Raw genomic sequence first — 21458 nt, 5'->3', positions numbered from 1 at the left:
TGAAATTTTAAAGTAATTTTGATAAAATTTTTATTCATGAAAGTATATATTTTGGGTGTGTGGGAGATATTGCCTCTTGGTTTTATTTTCCCCATTGGGTTTTTCCCCACTGAAATTAAGTTTTCATCACATGAGAAGAACATCACATAATCTTTTACTGTTCCCCCTCTCACTAAGGTGTGGCTGTAGAGTTTAAGAGTGGTGAGGATAATACAAATGATGAGAAGTGATGAGATGTCATTCCAAGTCCTCATCAGCCTCCCCAGCTCAAGTGCATTTTTTATTGAGCTGGCTGAACATCTGTTCATTTGCTCTACTTTTTATACTAAATTTTGCAGCTTTTTTACCCTTTTTTCAATCCTTGTTAGTTACCACCAGATTTTTCCATGACATCATTTACTCTAGGGCCAGAAACATCTGGTCTGGTGGTCTGCACCTTGGTCTTCTCACCCTTCCCTCTTATTAGGTGAGGACAACCTGACAGAGGCCTCACTCTGTTTATCAAGGTGAAGGGAAGTGATTTGTTTATGTCTGAGGGCAATACTGCAGGGCTTATTTAGGCATGCCTGGTGAGGCTGCATGTTTCAAACTGAAGTTTTTAATATGGAGTTCTTTTAGGCCAGGCCTAAAGCCTTCCTCACAATAGTGTAGTTAATTTGTCCAAAATTAAGGTGTTTTTTTTGTTGTTGTTTGTTTGTTTCTTTAATGTATTTGTCCCCAATTGAATTTTTTTCTTCTTTCTTCACATTTTTTGGACCAGGTATTTAACTCAGGGACACTGAGATACATCCCCAGTCCCTTTTTTTTTGTATTGATTTAGAGAGAGGGTCTCACTTAGTTGCTTAGTGCCTTGCTCTTTCTGATGGTAGCTTTGAACTCATGATACCCATGTATAATTCTTCTGTGCCACAGGGGTTATGGCCTGTGCCACCAAGTTTGCTTTCAACTGAGTTTTTAAATATGTAAAACAACTTTATTTAAGTGACATTTAGAAGTATTCCTAATATTCAAGCAAACTCCTTTGTCCTGGTGTGGCAGGAAATAAAAGTGGAACTGGACTTTAATTTAAATAACAAGAAAGTTCAATTGCAAGGGCTTAATTAGAACACAGATAATTAGAAGGTTACAGGCCATAGCACTGTTGTACTTTTTTAAAATAGTTTTTTCTTAGTTGTGGATGAACAAAATATTATTATTATTATTATTATTATTATTATTATTATTATTAATGTGGGTCCAGTATCAAGCAGACTGCCTCATGCATACTAGCCAAGAATTCTACTACTGAGCAAAAACTTTAAATCCTTACCTGGTATTTTTTTAAAATATTTATTTATATTTAATTTATTTATATGGGGCGCTGGGAATTAAGCTCAGGGCCTCATATATCCTAGGCAAGCACTGTACCACTGAGCCACACCTTCAGCTCTTTCCTGGTGCTTTTTAAATACCTGTTTTACAGAAATTTTAATTAGTAGCTTTAACCCTTTTCCAATATTTGTTTGGATTAAATCAATAACCTATAAATCGGTGAAGTAAAGTCTAGTTTTATCTCAAACTCGGATTTTACTTCCTGTTTTTTCTCCAGACCAGACACCTTATCACAGTGTCTGAATTAAGATTCCACCTTGAGGAATTTACTGTATGTCCACATTTCAAACTCCAAAATTTACCTATTCCTTAGTTTTGGAAAAGTCTTACAGAATTTGTCCAGAGGTAGCAAAATTTCTTGGAGTACTCAGAAGAATCCATATCTGAGTCTTGCCTTTTAGGGAGCAGTTTGAATTATAAGTATGCAGACTTTAAGGCAAGTAGATGGATGATCTGCAGCTTGAAGAAACCTTTTCATCAATACCTTGCATCTAAAAGGCACTTCATTTGATTCCTTTTATTAGATACTGTGAATAAACCTACAATAAAAATGGAAGTGAAGTAATATCTTTAACAAAAGTGTTCCAATTTCTTTAGATATTTATCCAGAATTATAATTACTGGGTTATAGGGCATTTTTTAAACCAAGAATTGTTATTGTTATTTATTTGTACTTATTTAGGGACTTTACCACTGTGTTACATCCCTATTTTTTTAATAAGACAGGTTATCACTGAGTCACTTAAGCCATTGCCAAGTTTCTGAGGCTGTTTTTAAGTTCCCCCTGTTTCATCCTCCCAAGCCACTGAGAGTACAGACATTCACAATGATTCCCTGCTTCAAAAAATTATTATTAGTGGATTATATGGCATTTTTATTTTGAGCTCTTAAGAACCATGATAGGGGCTGGGAATGTGGCTCAAGCGGTAGTGCACTTGCCTGGTATTCGTGTGGCACTGGGTTTTATCCTCAGCACCACGTACAAATAAAGATGTTGTGTCTGCCAAAAACTAAACTCTCTCTCTCTCTCTCTCTCTCTCTCTCTCTCTCTCTCTCTCTCTCTCTCTCTCTCTCTCTCCCCCCCTCTCGCTTTCTTTTTAAGAAAAAAGAACCATGAAATTTTTTTCAAAAGTATCTTTATTAACTTTATATTGTAACCAAAATTTTTATCTATGCATATACACCTATACTCTGGAGTCCCTACTATCTTTCAGATATTTGTTTAGTTTGGTGTGGTTTGGTGCTAGGAATTGAACTCCGTGGGTGCTTACCACTGAGTTATGTTTCCAGTCCTTTTTTTTTTTTTTTTTGAGACAGGTGATATATCACTAATCTCTCAATAAGTTGCTTATAGCCTTTCTATGTTGTTAAGGCTGTCTTTCATATCACAATCCTCCTGACTTGCCTCTCCAGCCTCTAGTATATTGGCCACCACACCTAGCTCTTTCAGATTATTATAATAAACTTTTCAACAACACTGCCCAGGCTACAGAAAATCTCTTTGACTGATGCATTTTATCCCTGAGGAAAGTTTATATGAAGTAGCCAATGTAGGACTATTCTGTACAGATTTGTTGGAATAAACAGGGATCATTGTTTTTTAAGCTCCTTTCTGAACAGCTGTTTGGTATCATAGTTCATAAAAGTGCTGGGAAAAGAATGTAAATTCATTTGTTTGAAATCTACAGAGATTTACATAAGCTCAATCACCTTTTGTTCTAGAGTTTGGGACTTCAGGACATAGTAAGGTAAATAAAATATGTTAAAGTTGAGATATTCAGTACACACATCGACACACACATCCACCCATACACACACACAAAAAAACTTTCTAGGAGCAATTGGTACTTTTTGCATTATTACTAGTGTATCAGGGACATAGTAACATAAACAAAATATGTTAAATGTGAAACATTCAATACACACATACACACACCCACAAAAAAAAACAAAAACAATTTTCTAGGAGGAATTGGTAGTTCTGGCCTTATTACTAGTGTATCAGGGTTGGGGCAGGATTCAGGAAGTGCTAAAATCTCACTCAAGATAAGAGTAGTTTACTGGATTCCTCCCTATTTCACCTATAATACAAGCTAAAATGAACTTCATCTGTCAGCAACAGCAATTGGGAAAATATGCTGGCAGATGTTGTTTTGAGATAAATTGACAGCTTTGATATTTGGGTATTTTTGTGTCTTGGTCACAGCTGATGAAGCACTTGTGAAAAATTTTATGGCACCTACATATCACCATTTTTTTGTATCATTTCTTTCATATTTCCTTTTTTTTTGTGTGTGTGTGTGGTGCTAGAGATTGAACCCAGGGCCTTGTGCATACAAGGCAAGCACTCTAAAAACTGAGCTACATCCTCAGCCCCTCTCTCACATTTCTGTTCACTAGAGGTGATGATGGTAATTGGGAATTTTGTCCCAAATATTGTACATTTCTTAAGACCGGACTAATATCCAGTGTATCTAAATCTCTCTACTCATTCATGATTTTACCAAAGAGATACTCACCATAGTTTTTTACGTAAATTTATCTATTGATGGAAGGAGAGTGTCTCATTTAATATTCTGCTTTATTTTCAACATCATTCCCTGTTAATATTTGCTTTTTATAGTGTTGCTAAGTTTGGAACTGACTATCTTGCACATTCTGCACACACACTCTAACAGTGAACTTTGCCTCTATGTCCCAATTCTAACTTTAGGTTGGATAGATTCATTCATTCACTTCTAATGTTATTTTTCATATGGTTGGTTTTAGATATGCCTTTCTATTTCTTTTAACAATACTATTGATCTACATATGATTTCAGATTTGATTTATATTATAATATATTGGTTTGTATTATTGCAATATAGTTTCATAATATACATTAAATGTGTCTCATAACAATAACTATATTATTTGTTTTTTTATTAAAGGTTTTGGGGTATTTTACATACATTTTATTTCTAAGACAATTTTTTTGGTCCCTTCTTTTCTTTTATTTGGTACTTTGATATTAAACTCAGGGGAATTGAGCCACATCCCCAAACATATTTTGTATGACATTTAGACACGGTATCTCACTGAGTTACTTAGGGCCTCACTTTTTCTGATGCTGGCTTTGAGCTCACAATACACCTCTCAAGGTACTGGGATTACAATTGTGCACCAACAGGTCCAGCTCTCTTCTTGTATTTAAAGAAAAACATGCTAAAATTTTGATAGGAATATATTATATATTAAATTGAGTTAAAATAGTTGTCTTTATAATGATTAGTTTTATTTACACACCTGCTATTTTATGTGCTTTTGTAAATTTTTATTTAGTTTGTGATAAGTTCCACATATTTTCCTTGAAATCCATTATACATGTGATGTATTTAATAGATGTAACTTCAGTATAATACTTATGTGGTATTTTGTACTCTAAATAAACCAAAAATCTTTCTGGGCTCCAGAAACCATTTTTTTCTCGAACTTTATTATTTTTATTTTTCTTAATCACCTCATCTTTCCTCCTAGGCCTCAGATTTCTACTGTATTGACAAGTATAGCCCTAGTCTTATGCTACCACATACTTGTACGCTGTCATCGTACACACATACAATAATTTCTACAGGTCTAAGCTGCTTGGTGAGGAGTATTTCATATATATATATATATATATATATATATATATATATATATATACAGTTTTCATGATGAAATAACAGCAATTTCTACTCCATCAATTGTCAATTTTATGTATTATGTTCTTTTCTTTATTCTGTTTTTATAGAATTACTTTTTCCAAATTATTGAGATTAATGAATTTTAAACAATTGAGTATAACAGTGCAGTCTGTAAATTTTCTTTTTTAACCTAAGACAAAATACATCCCAATTTTAAAAGGCTTATTGTTATGTAAATGACATTTAAAACCTGCATATATAACACCCTTACCTGACCTTACTCTGGACTATTGATATCTGGGTGGAGGGGATCTCAAAGTAATCCATGAAAAAGCAGAACAGGGATGGATCAGGATGTGACATTGGTGGACTGAATATGTAGTAGTGAGTATTCATGAATAAGTATTGGTGGAATAGGTACAGGTAGAGAAAAAAGTGCTGTGAAGAAAAGAGGGAAAGAATGACCAGCTCAAGAGTTCAGATTTAAAAAGTCTAATGGTGGATCAATGGTAGTATGAGGGTAAAGGGTAGTTTCTTTGGAGGCAGAAATAAGGTAGAAGTAAAAGAAGAAGATAACTTTGGCACAGTCCCAAAGAGAAAGAGTTAAATGAACACTACCCTCTCTCTCTCTCTCTCTCTCTCTCTCTCTCTCTCTCTCTATATATATATATATATATATATATATATATATATATATATATATATATAATGCATACTTCTATAACATTAGATTAAAGTCAGCCAGCCTCAGCAACTTAGTGAGGCTCTAAGAAAATCAGGGAATCCCTTTTTCTTTGTAGAATATTTTATTAAAGGCTGAGAGTGTTTCTTAGTAAAAAAGCATATCTAATTTCAATGAGAGAGAGAGAGAGTGAGAGAGAGTGTGAGAGAGATCTTGCAAAAATTAAAAAAAGTAATCAGTGACACTGTTAGTGTCAAGGATATAAATAATTTAAAAGTAATAGTGAGCTGGTTGGAAAACTCATCTAGATTATTAACTACTTCTTGGGAAGTTAGTCTACTCTCCAAAATATAAAAGTGAGAGAGAAATCCTTTATTAAAGTGTATATAAGAAAAAAGAGGAGTTTTGACACAGCTTTTAGTTGACCCAGACTGGGTCAACTTTAGCAGGTGATTAGGATTCTGCAAAGATGATAAATCCTTGAGTTTTTTGGAATATTGTGATTTTATCTAGTCTTCATAAATGAAGATTGAGGTCTAATATAAATCAGGCTTGGCAAAGGAAAAACATTTCAATGAAAAGTAAATGTATGAGTAAACACATAAAACAATATTTAACCAAAAGTCAACATTCAGAATATTTATGCAATTATGTAATCACCAGTCATTGAAAAACAATGACAACTAAAGAAAAAGTGAATTAATAAAAAACAAATAAATAATGTAATTAATGAATTAATTAATGAATGCCTAATAAGTGCAAAGATGTGATGTGACTCGAATTGTCAAAGTCAGCTTGTAGCCATGAAAAAGTGTAAAGGTACATAGAAATGGTGTTTTACTACTTACTGAGACATACCCTATGAACTATAAATTCCACTCCTAGGTTGGAAGAGTTGAACACAGAACCCATTCACCTGGCTCTCTCACTTGGGAACTGTGCAAAAAATTACCTTTTTCTTTCTCTCAAATTTTATTGCTGCTTCCAAGAACACTACCCTCTATATTCACGCTATCACTGTAGAATTGTAGCATGTGAACCCCTCTACTGTTCAAGTTTTTCTTCTTTTTTTTCATTGCTCTTTTTCTCCCTACCCCCATATCATCCACCAATACTTATTTTGTATAGCAAAATCTACATACTCAGCAATCTCCAATCTTATCTTTCTATATCCATTTCCTACCTTGTGCATGGCCACTTTGAGATCCCCTCCATGAAAACATCAATAGTCCAAAGTGATCAGAATGGGGGTAAATATTGCAGAATATTAAAGGTCAGTTAAACAACAAGAAAGCTATAAAAGTGTGCTTCATTTAAAGGTGAAAATAAAAAGAAAATCTTTAGACTTCACTAGTTAAAATAAAAGATCAAAAATTTATGAGTCTCAATAATTTGAATTATACTTGTGAGTCATTTTTTGGGGGGAAGGGATATAAGAACATTGCTAAAGAGTTTAAAGTTCAAACTGTTTTTTTTTATGAGACAAAGAATAGAAAAATTAAAAAATATATATATTAAAGTAATTGTGATATCATTTTCATAAAAATATATATACATATTTATTCACAAATTGCTTTAACCTTATAAACAGTTATAAGTGTCAATACATTTCTCTCTGGGCTAGGTCCTATTATTGGAAGAAAACTTTGCCTTAAAAGAACCCCATACAGAGGCGTTTAATGTAATTAACAGGCTAATAATAATAATAATAAGAAGAAGAAGAAGAAGAAGAAGAAGAAGAAGTGAGGTGAAGAGCATTTCAGGTTGTGAAGCATACCTGTAATATAAGTTACTTGAAAAGACATCACAGGAGAAATTTATATTGTCTGAAGACATATATGTATATATTATTTATAAAAAGTGTTTATGAGTTCTGTAGTGAGGGTACACAAGTCCAATACACAGTCTTTTTTTTTCTTGAATACTTTTTGTTGTAGATGGACACAGTATCATTAGTAGTTTGTTTGTTGGCTTTTTTTTAATATTTATTTTTAGTTTTTGGCGGACACAACTTCTTTGTTTGTATGTGGTGCTGAGGATCGAACCTGGGCCGCCCGCATGCCAGGCGAGTGTGCTACCGCTTGAGCCACATCCCCCTCTTGGGTGGCTTTTTAATGCGGTGCTTCATATTCAACCCAGTACCTTATGCATGCTAGGGAAGTTCTCTACCACTGATCCATAACCCTAGTCCCCAAAGTCCTTTACTTAATCTTTTTTTTTTTTTTTTTTTTTTGCGGGGGGAGGGGGGAGTGTGTGCGTGTAGTGCAGGGATTGAATCCATGGACTTATATCAGCAAAACAAGCACTCTACTGACTAAGCTAAATTCTCAGCCCTGATCTTTAGTCGGTTAACAATGACAATGGAGCAGCCTGTCATTTAGACTTTGATTCTGTGCCCACTTGGCTCAGGTTGGAGACAGTGCCTGAAGCCTTGACCAATCAGTCACGTAGGTGAGAACTGTCCAATCCGCTAGCAGCTAGTGATGAGGGGGAGGGCTTCCAAAATCTTCTGTTCCCTTGGTGTCTGGAACCCGCCATTTTTTCAATCTTTTTGTAGGCTTCTGTCCTGGATCCGGAGCCCAGGTGTCTGTGCTATGCAGAATCTGAAAACAAACCACAGGGAGAACGCTGAGAACCTTGAGAGCCAGGAAATGGTAAGTGTGCCTTGTTATATTGAGACTGCTTAGGAAGGTGGCTTAAAGCTGACAGGAGTGGCAATGGTGGAAACTGGCAGTCATGGCTAGGGACTCCTCCTGGTCTTTCCAGAGTCTTGTGGCCAGAGGGTCTCTGTGGTATCTTAGCCTTCACCTCCCTCTGACTAGTCTAGTGAGGCTTAGATCAGCAGTTGAAAACCTGGGCATTTTGTTCCATAATTGTATGGTGTTTTCAGCTTCTTTCTAAAACCCTTTGTGGGATTCCATGTGCCATGAGTCCAGCATGTCTCCAGATTGCATGGTGAAGACTGAGATAATTATCAAGAGAGAACTCGAAATCCATTTATTGTATTCATGCATGAGAGAAGCTGTTAATTTTAGGGCTTGTTACTCATGAGGGTTTGTTTGTTTGTTTGTTTATTATTATTATTGTGTGTGTGTTTTTTTTTTTTTTTTTGTACCAGAAATTCAACCCAGAGGTGTTCATCCACAGATTCACATTCCCACCCCTTTTTAAATATTTTTATTTAGAGACAGGGTCCCTTTGAATTTCTTAGGGCCTCACAAATTTGATGATGCTGGCTTTTAACTCATTCTCTTCATGAGTCCTGAGATTTTTAAATGTAGCAGAAGCAGTATCTCAAATCCAAAACAAAAATCTGAAATCCAGAACTTCAGTTTAGCTCTCTATAGGTCTCAGAATAAACCCCTAGTTTTCTAGCTCTCTGTTCACATATGCAAATCTAGGGTTCTCTTTTCACAGGGAATAAGTATAAAATAGAATAGATAGTATAATGACCATGTAATGTGGATAATGGGCCTCACTCAAACACACCTGGTGGCTAACTGAAAGATGTTAATGAGCACCATTAAGGCGTATTTCAAATGTAAAAGGCCTTGAAGCCTTCAACAAAGTCCTTTGTCCCAGGGGTGATTCCTGATTGAATTTGAAGATAAAAGGATGGGTCACAGAAAGAATGAAAGTGAACCCACATGGCAGTCAGGATGCCTTTTCCAAAGCCTATTCTAAATGCATTATGCTCCATGTTCTGCCCAAATCTATCTGTAAACTTCTAAGATGGTACACAAAAATGAGTTTGTTTTTTTTCCTGGTATCATTCCTCATACCACATGGTGGGCGTTCTATTTCTTCTTGCTTAAATAGATTTTTTTTCTTCAAAATTTATGAGACAAGCACCCAGATTCAATTTGCAAACTGAGAAATTTTGGTTCATCTCAAAACTCAACTTTCAGCATTATTGATCATTATTTTCCCATGTTTATTTCAAAGGTATGCATCATTTATAATGTTTTTTCTTCAAGAACTGGAGGGCATTTTTAAAAGATTTTAAATTATTCTGAGATTTTCTCATGAGAAGAAAGCAGAATAAAATTAGGTGACAGTAAAAAGAATGAATCTCTCCTAAATTTGGTTTATGTGTCCCAATTAAGGATTTTTAAAAACTGTAATGGGTCATCAATTGAGGGTTTATGTATTTATTAATTTGTTTGTTTGTTTATTTATTTATGGTCAGACAATCTGGGATTGTGGCTCAGTGATAAAGCACCCACCTAGCACGTGCAAGGTTCTGTGTTCGATCTCAGCACCACATAAAAATAAGTAAACAAAAAATAAATAAATAACCCACAGAAACATTCCAAACATTTCAGGAAACTCTTTTATTCTGGTGTGGCAGGAAAAAATAAAAGTGGGACTAACTTGAATTTAAATTACATGCAATTTCAATCTCTCTCTCTCTGTACTGGGGATTGACCCCAGGGCCTCATGCTTAGAAGGCAAGCACTCTACAAGCTGAGCTATTTACTCAGCCCAATTTTTGGGGGGTGGGAGCCCAGGGATTGAAATCAGGGGTACTCTATCACTGAGCCACATCCCTACCCCTATTTTGTATTTTATTTAGAGACAGGGTTTCACTGAGTTGCTTAGTGCCTCACCATTGATGAGACTGGTTTTGAATTCATGATCCTTATGTCTCAGTCTTGTAAACAGCTGATATTACAGGAATGCACCACCATGCCTGGCCAACTTCAATCTTTTTTTTTTTTTTTTTTTTTGAGAGAGAGAGACAGGGGGAGAGAGAGAGAATTTTTTTAATATTTATTTATTTTTTTTTATTTTTCAGCAGACACAACATCTTTGTTTTTATGTGGTGCTGAGGATTGAACCCGGGCCGCACGCATGCCATGCAAGCACGCCACCACTTGAGCCACATCCCCAGCCCCAACCAACATCAATATTAAGGGCTAAAGTACACACAAATTAGATCAAAGTCCATGTCAATATCTTGATACTATATATATAAAGTTGTTGATAGACCTTCTATTTTATTTACTTATATGTGGAGCTGAGAATTGATTCCAGTGCCTCACATGTGCCAGACAAGTGAGCTCCACTAAGCCCCAGCCCCAGCCCTCTGGTACATTTTTTATGGGGGATATTGGAGATTGAACTCAGGAACACTTGACTACTAAGACAAATCCCCAGGATTTTTTTTTTTTTTTTTTTTTTTTTTTTTTTTTTAGAGACAGGATCTCACTGAATTTCTTAGCACCTCGCTTCTGCTAAGGCTGGCTTTGAACTTTTGATAATTCTTCCTCAGCCTCTTAAGCAACTGGGATTACAGGCTTGCACCAACACACCCAGCCCCTGATACATTTATAATACCTGTTTTATGTAGATTTTAACCAGTAGCCTTAACTTTTTTCCTAATATATATTTGATTTGAATCCATAACCCAGAAATCAGTGAAACAGAATCTATTTTTTTTATCTCCAACACTGCTTTTGGTTATGTCAGTGTTTGAGTTAAGATTCTCCATTAAAGAATTTATTATGTCTTGTGTTCTCATTCTGACCTCCCATAGGACCTAGTTCTGAGTTTTAGAATATCTGAAACAAGGTTCCCAGAGATTCCAAATTTTTTGGAGTATTTATAAAACACCACTCTCTGAGTCTTGCCTTCTAGGGACCAGTTTGAATTTTAAGTGTGTAGCTTCTGAAGGGATGGACTAATTGGATGCTTTGTAGCGGGAAGACATTTTCTGATATACTTTCTATCTAAAAGATACTTTATTTGTTTTCTTTTTATTAGATACTGGGAATAAAGGTACAATAAAAATAGATGTGTGGCAATATATTTAGCAAAAGGATTCCTAATTTTTTACATATATACCCAGAGTTATTATTACTAGATTGTATGGCATTTTTTTTTTACTGAAAATTATTTTTTATATATTTTTATTTATTTAAATACTGGAGATTAACTCCAGAGCACTTTACCAGTATGCTACATACCCAGTCTCCAACACTTTTATTTATTTATTTATTTTTGAGAGAGGGTTTTACTGATTTTCTTAGGACCTTGCCAAGTTCTTGAGTCTGGACTTTAACTTGAGAATGAATCCCTAGTTTTCTACCTCTTATTCTCCTAAGCCACTGGGAGTACAGGCATGTATGATTTTGCACTGCTACCCCAAATTATTACTAGTGGATTATGTGGCATTTTTATTTTGGGCTTTTAAAGAACCTTAACACTTTTATACAAATATATTTATTAAATTTATATTGTCACCAATATTTTTACATATTTGTGTACCCTGGAATCCCTATTAATTATGAGATATTTGCTTGGTTTTGTATGGTTTGGTGCTGAGTATTGAACCCAGAGGTGCATACCACTGAGATACATCCACATTCTTTTTCATGTTATATTTTGAGACAGGCTCTCATTAAGTTGATTGTAGCCTTGTTATGTTACTGAGGCTGTCTTTGTACTAACAATTTTCCTGTGTCATTTTCCATAGATTCTAGAATTTCAGGCATATGCCACCATACATGACAATTTTAGATTTTTATAATAGCCATTCCAACAGCACTGCATACGCTGAATAAAATCTATTTGATTAATGCATTAAATCCCTGAGGCAAGTTTATGTGAAGTAGCCCGTCTAGGAGTGTTGTGTAAAGATTAGCAAGGATTGTGGAATGTGATAGACATTTTTATCTAAAGTACATATATGGGGATGGGGATGTGGCTTATGTGGTAGTGCACTCACCTGGCATGCGTGCTGCCGGGGTTCGATCCTCAGCACCACATACAAACAAAGATGTTGTGTCCGATGAACACTAAAAAAGAAAAATATTAAATTTCTCTCTCTCTCTCTCTCTCTCTCTCTCTCTCTCTCTTTAAAAAAGATAAAGTACATATATGAAGACAGGAATTCATATGAACATAGTCTATATACAAACAGAGGTATGAAAAATTGTTCTATATGTGTAATAAGAATTGCGATGCATTCCACTATCTTGTATTTAAAAAATAAAACAAAAACTCTTTATATGTTTTTCTGAGAATCAAACTCAGTGCTTTGCACATTCTAGCAAAGTAGTCTACTTCTCAGACACAACTCTAGCCCATGTACCCAGCTTTTTATAATCTCTTTGTAGTAATCAGAAACAACTTTAAAAATTAAAATTGCATTTATATCACTTTTCCTAGTACAGTAATGTATTATTAACTAAAATTATTCTTAGTATTTTTTTAAAAATCATCTAATGGATGATTGTTATTTTTTCCAGAGATTATTTTATCACTTCTTTAGGGTTTGGTGAAGGGTATTTTTTTTTTTCAGAATATAGATGTCTTCTATTATCAAATGGGTCCATGCTAACTGTGTTAAAAGTAGTGATTCTAAAAGTTCACACAATCTACACATTTATAAGACTATAGGGGAAAGGGAAAGACAATATTCACAACCAAGAAACCATTTCCCATGGAAGCATAGTATCAGTGTCCAACCTGGAGTGTAATCCAGATCTTTCAGTGGTAAGGCTGTTTAAGAACCACAAGCATAGGTTTTTGAGATCCTCTAAAGTACACTGAATGGCTTTAAATCACTTGCTCTTCTTCAAAATAAAATTTCTGCTACCTACTTAAAAAATAAAGCACTATGAATGAGAAAGGTGAATGAGACTTAAGTTCTATGAAGGTACTGAGGTGGACCTTTAATTATAGTTTATAAATAGTCAAATAAGAATGGCCTTAGAGTTGTCTCATCTTTTGCAAGACATGATATGGAATCCTTAGACAAACTGACATGAAATAATGAAAATGCATTTCAGGGAAGTGATATCACAGAAATTTTCATGGTAGAATCTTGGAAATGTGGGCAAAATATATTCATATACATATGCATTTCTATAGAAAAAATAACTGATAAGTACATGAGTATGAGGGTAAATTCAGTGTGCCTCATGCATTGTAGGTTGAAGGTAATGATAAAGTAGTAACTGAGGAGATCCAGAACTCTATAATTGTGGGAGACATTAATAGCAATTTAGAAAAAGAAAGTATAGTCAAATCCCTTTAGATTTGCCTATGTCCTCTGTTCCTCTTATGAATTTGATTCTGTCAAATGAGATTATGTGGGTACGGCTCTCTCTGAATTTATGTTTTCTTTTGTTTTTAGGATTATGTCAGGTAGGTCATGTCTTAAACTCACTTTGGGGGCCCTTTTACCTCCTGTTTTGGACTGCAGAGCAGAGACTCACCTCACTCATTCTGTGCAATGAATTGACTTTTGTCAATCTTTGCAAACAATGGTTGGAAGAACAAGCATATTGGAGGGTCTTTCATATCCTATAATATGGTTGTCAGACCCTGTGGGTTAAAGAGTAGTTACTTGCTATATTAGAAACATCTTCCCTATGAGAAGGGCTTATCTATATTTTTTTGTTTTGGAAGCCCCATAAAAACAGAAGAGAAGCATTTATGGTTACAAACAAAGGAATGCCAGAAGCCATTAGATAGGAGAAAATACAATAATAATAATAATAATAATAATAATAATAATAATAATAATAATAAAAAAATCTTCTCATAGAGCTTTTAGAGGTAAAAAGTTTATTTCTGTTTTGTGCAAGAAAACTAAAATTTCTCTTTGGCCTGACAATATTTTGATGTTTTAAACTTGCTTGCAATTTCTACCTTTGTTTTGAATTCACCTATGCCTGGCTATCCCTTACCAGATAACAACCCTCTCTAAAACCTTACTGGTGCCTCATAAATTCTGGCTCCCACTGACCAATAACAATTCGATCTAAATCTCAGTGGCAGCTCATAAATTCTAATGTCTGGAGCTGAATTTATTTTCTACCTTGAAATGTTAGCCACGTAGATCCTTAACCTGCTATTTGCCTTTGTACTATGATTGTCAAAATCTTGTTACCTGTACGTACCTTAGACACCCACCTCCTTTGTAACTTTTTGTGCTGTAAAAACTTTTTCTGAAGATCAGGGGGATAATCTCTAGCATAGAATCTTGTAAGAGACAGTCCTGGCCAGCTTTTGTGCACACAATACTATCTTGATTTAATTTGATTTAAAATTTGAGTTGGTGTTCTTTTCTTTGTGTTTTGGTTTAACATTAACCCTTTTTTTTAAACTTCACTGTAAATAAAACCAAAGAACACAACAAAACTCCTGTAAATGAGCCAGGTGCATACAAATAGTCATTCTTTACTGAAAGCACAGTATTCATTATAGAAATGATATAAGCTTAAAAATTAAAAGATATCTCAAATATCAAGGGAGTTTAGGATTTAGAAATTTTTTTCTTTCAGTATATAGGTAGTAAAATAGGACAAAAGAGAAAATGTGAAGCATAAATATATTAAGTGATATGTGAAAAAATCACCAAAATATTTATTACAAAAAATCATATCTACAGAAATGGTTCAAAAAAGCAGTCTTTTTGTCAGGAATAAACATTTGGACAGGAATGGAAGTTTTGGTTCTCTTTTTAAGTAATTTTACTCCTAGTGAATAATCTTTACACTATTTCTGCATTTTACTGGTTGGAATTAATTATAATTCACATATCTGCATAAAGGGTACTGAATGCAGAAAAATATTATTGCTCATGTTTAAATCACCTGCATTATCTGATCTTTCCCTTTTTAAACCAAAAATCTGCATAAAACCATCTCTTAATAAATATCTCTATCTCTCTATATTAGCAGCAACTGAGTTATAAAATTTGCTATGATAACTTGTCTCTTCATATACTTAAAGACTATGAATTTGCTGCTTAGCACTTAGGTATAATTATCTATAATGTTCTCTATTTATTTATGTCTCTATGCCAAGTTTTATACCAAGCTCTTAGTATGTGCTTTAATTACTCTGTGTAGCAATGTAGGATTTATGTCTTATTTGTGACACTTTGTTCCCAGAACTGTGTCTAAAGGGAAATATGTACAAAATGATTATCCAGGAAAAAAAAATCTATCTAATATTATATTTTATTTTATATTTATTTATATGTTTATGTGCTGCGTGCGGCTAACGGAGCCGAGTCCGGCGAGGGAAGGCGGGGTTAAAAAATACACAGGACACCAAGGTTCTTCATCCAGGAGGGAGCATGTGCGCGCTTTATTGCCAAATTTGTTCCCCTTATATATCTTTTTAACAGCTGTGGGAAATCACTCAAAAGTGAGGAGGGAAGAGTAATAACTGCGTCCTTGGGTTACCGTCACGTCACCATCCCCTATTGGGAGGCTCGAACAGGTCAAGATGTTCCCCAGAGACAACATATGTGCGAGGCAGATAAACAGGGAACCGCAAGCCCGAGTCATGGCCTTGTAAGCTGGCCACATTGACATGCATAACAAAGAACTGGGGGTTGAGTCCCCAGGGGCCAGGGCGGGCCTGCTACCAGCATTTATGTATACATATTTTTATTATTAGAAACACACTTTGGTATGAAACTACTGTGATACTAATGTATTTTAGCTTGAATTGGTTGTGAGAAACACACTAAAAAGACATTTCTCTGTGTTGGTTGGTGATTTCTGCAACCTTAGGAACCTAGTGAATAATAGCAGAAATAAATAAGTAACTATCTAGTTTGAGGCAGAACCACCAAACTAGATGATGTTTTGCTTCTGCTTTTTAGATTGATTATTAGAAACATACCTTTAAATTTACATGGAACACTTTTGGAATTCTGTTCTGTTAGTTCTTCTAAAAAAATCAATGAAAGTGAAAAATAATGCAGGAAAGATAAATAATTAATTTCAAACAATTCATTTCTTAAAATAAATATTTTTTTTTCAAATCACCAAAAATTCTGAAATGTTAGAAAAGTTAAAAGTTTTAGAAATATCCTAAGGCAATTTCTCTTTTGCTCAGAACAGTAGACTATGTCTCCAACTCATTCTTCTCTAGAATTGGACTGTGTGCAAATATGAAAAAAAAAGTGTTAAGATGCCCTACATGTCTTATAAGTTTTAAAATCCTGACAGGAGCTCAAATCTGCCATTTTTCTACTTTACAAATTACAAAATCTTAAAATTGTATACTTAACAAACATTTGCAGAAGTGTAATTCAAAATGACCTAAAAAAATGAAAAAAATTATCGAAGGACTGACACACTGAACATGAGGGACTTATAATATTGAATCCCTTATATTAAATGTCTTTTTATCATTGTCAAAATTTTCCATGTTTATATTATCAATATATTAATCAAAATTGTTATGCATTTAATAACAAATATCTAATTTCGTATTTTATTCAGTCTTTTAAAAAATTAGTAGTAATTAATATTAATAATTTAATTCTCATACTTGTTAAAGTATGCAACATATATTTTAAAAGTTATAGCCATAGCAAGTAAAAAATCCAGCCTAATTTCCTTTTAAGATTTGGAGCCATCTCATCATAAAAGCATGAAAAGTTAATTTCTTCTTCATTATAAATTACTGTGATTTGTAAACTTGCTTGAAATCCCTACCAGTGCCTTGAACTCACCCATGTCTGGTTTTCCCTGATGAGATAACAACTCTCCCTGAAACTTTAGTGATGACTCATAAATTCTGGCTTTCCCTGACCAAATAACAACTCACTCTGAAACTTTAGTGGTGCATCATAAATTCTGATGTTGTGATCTAAATTTGCTCCCTAAGTGCTAAGCCATTTAGACCATAATCCTACTAAGTGTCTTTTTATTATGCTTGTGAAAATCCTGTTGTTCGTGTAAGTTCTCAAGTCACCCCCCTTTTGTAACTTTTTGTGCTATAAACCTACAGTCCTAGAGAACTGGAGTGCTGAATTCTTTTCCCATGGGTTTCAGGAGAGATTGTTATGCTCAAATACGGGACCCCCAAAAGACCACCAGAGACCAAGATCAATGTAAGAACCAAAGAGGTTTTTATTGCAATCTAGGTCAGTCCTCCACACACACAGCAACTGGTGGCTTAGAGGACCTGAGCCCCGGGTTTTCAGCAGTTTTATAACTCTTTGGGGAAGGCAGGTACCCCACATACATCATAACATCTCTTAGCAAATCATCACACACCTTGGGAAAATCATAAACAATTCTAAAACATGATTAGCACATTCACTGGTGGGAACAAGTTGGGTAAGCATGATTGGTTAGTACAAAATGGGGATTCATTTGAACAGATTGGCTTAGGCCATGAGGGGAGTATATTCTGCACTATATGGTTTCCCAAAATGTTATCAACCACCATAAACTACTGGAAGTGTCATTTGGAATCCCAGGAATTTTCCCTGTCTCATGCTGATTGGTGGCTGCTAGGGGGTTGCTATGGATCCTCACCTAGCCTGACTGAGTCAGGGACACCAGGCACAGCAGATCTTTCCTGTTATTTGTAGATAAACAACTCAGCAGTGTGGGTATGAGCCTAGGAGTGCTTGGGTGTGTCTTTCCAAGGATAAGAGTCATGCCCCCTTTTTGGACAGTCTTTGCTCTGAGGTAGAGGCTGGTTTCTCACCTTTACCTTTTTTTTTTTTTTAGCTGTAGCTGGACACAATACCTTTATTTCACTTATTTATTTTTATGTAGTACTGAGGATCGAACCCAGGATCTTGCACATGGGAGGTGAGCACTCTGCTGCTCAGCCACAATCGCAGTCCCTTATGTGTTGTTTTTATTGGGCACTTTTTCTTTAGGGGCTTTCTTCCCAGTTCAAAGTTCAACCTGTCACGTAAAAAGAACAGAGATCAAAAAATAAATATATAAAATTTGATAATTATTGTAATTATTTCATATTAAATCCTGAATAATATACAAGCATATATAATCCATAAACTCAAATTACTTTATATGTAAGTTTAAATGAAAATGTTCTGTTGGTTGGGTTAGTTCCCACTTATGGGAAACAACCTTGCCTTAAAATAACAGCAGCCTGAGACTCTGGGGTACATTTCTCAGATTTAAAAAAAACAAAACAAAAAAAAAAAAAAAACAGCACTCAAATACCTGAGATTCTAGCCTTTATTCATGCCTGGATTGGATAATATTCCCTGTGACTCAAAAAATCGTTCACTTCTCTCAGATTCAATGTTCATGATCTGAAGCCCTTTCCAATCAAGAGCATTTTGTGGGAATTGTCCAAAATTGTCCTGTGTCATCAGGGAGGGTGGGCTTTTCACTTCTTATCTCCTGAGTCCTCCATTTTTGCCATCTGTAGTCTTATACTTCAGAGTCACATGTTGTTCTGCTTTGCAGAAACTGAGGATCCCAAGTAGCCCTACTTCTGAGAATTGGCCTAGCAAGGGAGGCTGGTGGAGAAAGACTATTGGAACCATAAGACTGACTGTGTTGAAAACAGTAGCTAGCAGATTGGGACTCTGGGCAGTCTCTGGAGTCTGCAGGCTTAACTCCTCCACTGGGCCACTATTTCCTCGGTCCTACTGGCCAACCAGATGGGGAACATGTCAGTGGCAGAGACTCTTTGCTGCCTTCCTTATGCTCAAAGGGCATCCTCAGAATCTGCATAAAATACTATGTGGCAGGTGTGTTCCTGCAGCCCAGTGTCTTACCAGATGCTGGAGATTGACAGGTGGAATAATTATCAAAATTAAATCTCCAAGTTCCATTTTCCTACAGGAGAGGAGCTGTCATTTTGGGGTACCTAATTTCCTTTTGAGCTAGCTAATTTTCATTTTGACATTCTTTTATTTTTAATTTGTTCATTATTATTATTTTGTTAAAGTTAGGTGAACTCAGGGATACTGTACTACTTAGCCATATCCTTGGTAGTGAAGCCAGATTTATAGATAGGTAGTTAGTGTAGTTAGGCAAATTGGGTCTAATATCCAGTAAAATCAATAATGAACACCATATTGAGAATGGAGTCCAGGATAACAGGAACTGAAAATGTCCCCAAGGCCCTGAGCCCATCTCTAGGAAATTTTAATGAAGCAGCTCACAGCTAACATGGAGATGCTAATCCAAAATCCCTTCCAGCCCAGATTACTCCTTCAGCCCACCTGTCCTCCACACTTTGGGTCTTCCCACCTACATTCCAACACTGCAAGATAAGAGAACAAAGGACAGGAATGTGACAGGAATGTGGGATAGTTGAAGGAAGACCTTAGCTATAAAAAAGCTAAAAAGACCTTAGTTTTAAAAAAATCCCTTTCATGGATTTTACCTCTTTGGGACCCATTTTCTTCTGGGGAGAAGTCTTTTCTACTGTCCTTTAATAAAGCTTCTACTTTCCACTCTAAACGTGCCTTGGTGCACTTCTCTGGTGTTATATTTCAGCATTGGGGAAGCAAGGACTCTTCATCAGTAAACAGCCCTAACAGGTTTAAATTTATTTTGAGAAAGGCCCTAGCTAAGTTGCTGAGATCATTTTTGTTATGGTTTGATTTATCTAGAATTTGCTATTGCAATAAAGCATACTGTTTTTACATACATATGTATTCATATGGGGATCTTATTTATATTGTGATTTTTTTTTATTATTGCAATATTATAATTTCACAATATATATGAATAGTAGGCCATGATAAGTTCTTTTTTTGCTCTTATAATTGAAAGTTTTTTGAATTATTGCTTTATAGAATACACATAAAAGTAGACTTCACTGTGATATATTCATATTTGTACATAGAAGTTTTGGTGAGATATATTGTCGGTTAATTTGGGGGAAAATTATCACCTTTGTAATGGTGAGTTTTATTATTTACATGGGATGTATAATTCAGTCTTATGTGCTTTTTGTGACTTTTATTTTCTCATAAGTTCTACATATTTTGTTTCTAAAAATGTACACATGTGAAATACCACTTGCATAAGGCACCTATGTAAAATTTATACATAGTGTTTTATGCTCTTTTTTAAACTGGATATATTATGAAATGTTACTGGTCCCAGTGACCATTTTTCCTACAGATTATTATTTATCTCTTCCAAGATGTATATTGTATTGAGCCATGCCCTTGGGCTTCAAGTGTTTGGATGAGTACCATTGCATACTTACATGTTATCTGATCACATATGCTGTAATTTCAGTAAGTCTCTGTGATGGGGAGTATCATGTATATTCAATAGCAAAATAGTTTCCACAAATAGATACTAATTTAAACTCCTTTTGAGTTAATTATTATTAATTTATTTTAAATGTTCATCAATATTACTTAATTTTTCTCATGATGGGTTTTTATTTTTTGTTTCTTAAATTTCTAAAGATTTTGAATTTTTATAGTTAATAAACATATCTCATGTATAAATTTGAAGTTCAAACTTCTGTCTTTTGTATATTTTTGGCTTAAAAGATGAGAAAAGGATCCAAAAATGCAGCTAGAGATTGATTTCAAATCAATAAAAACGTTTAAATTATTTTTTAAAATTGACTTTTTTTTTTACTCATCATTTATTATAGGTTTCTTGTATAATTGTAAGGGTAGATTATTTAAAGTGGATTCTAGGGCTTATCTTTGTTAATTACTACAGGAAAAATAAATAAGAAATTTCTCTACACTATGGCTGCAGGAAAATGAATAAATTTCTTTAAAACTATATGGTAATAAAATTGTTAAATGACATATTTACTAAACATCCACTCCTTAAAAAAATTTTCTGTAATATTTTGGCAGTGAATTATGAATTCTATTATCTGGACTTTGGAATTTAATATAAAATCATATGGAATAAATTTGGCCAATCCTATAAATATTCATACATAATTTGTTGTTTACCTAATGACATGTTGTGGAGATAGCAACTAATGAACATATTTATTTTTAG

The 21458-nt window shown here is 34.5% G+C and overlaps 1 pseudogene; it reads left to right on the top strand.

Moving 5' to 3' along the window:
• LOC139701360 (transcription factor JunD-like) overlaps positions 1–21458 on the top strand; it is an 87608-nt pseudogene that overhangs the window by 13313 nt on the left and 52837 nt on the right.

Source organism: Marmota flaviventris, unplaced genomic scaffold (genome assembly GCF_047511675.1).
Source record: "Marmota flaviventris isolate mMarFla1 unplaced genomic scaffold, mMarFla1.hap1 Scaffold_49, whole genome shotgun sequence".
Lineage (NCBI taxonomy): Eukaryota > Metazoa > Chordata > Mammalia > Rodentia > Sciuridae > Marmota > Marmota flaviventris.
Note: the sequence above shows the minus strand (reverse complement) of the source record. Positions and strands in the feature narration are given on the sequence as shown.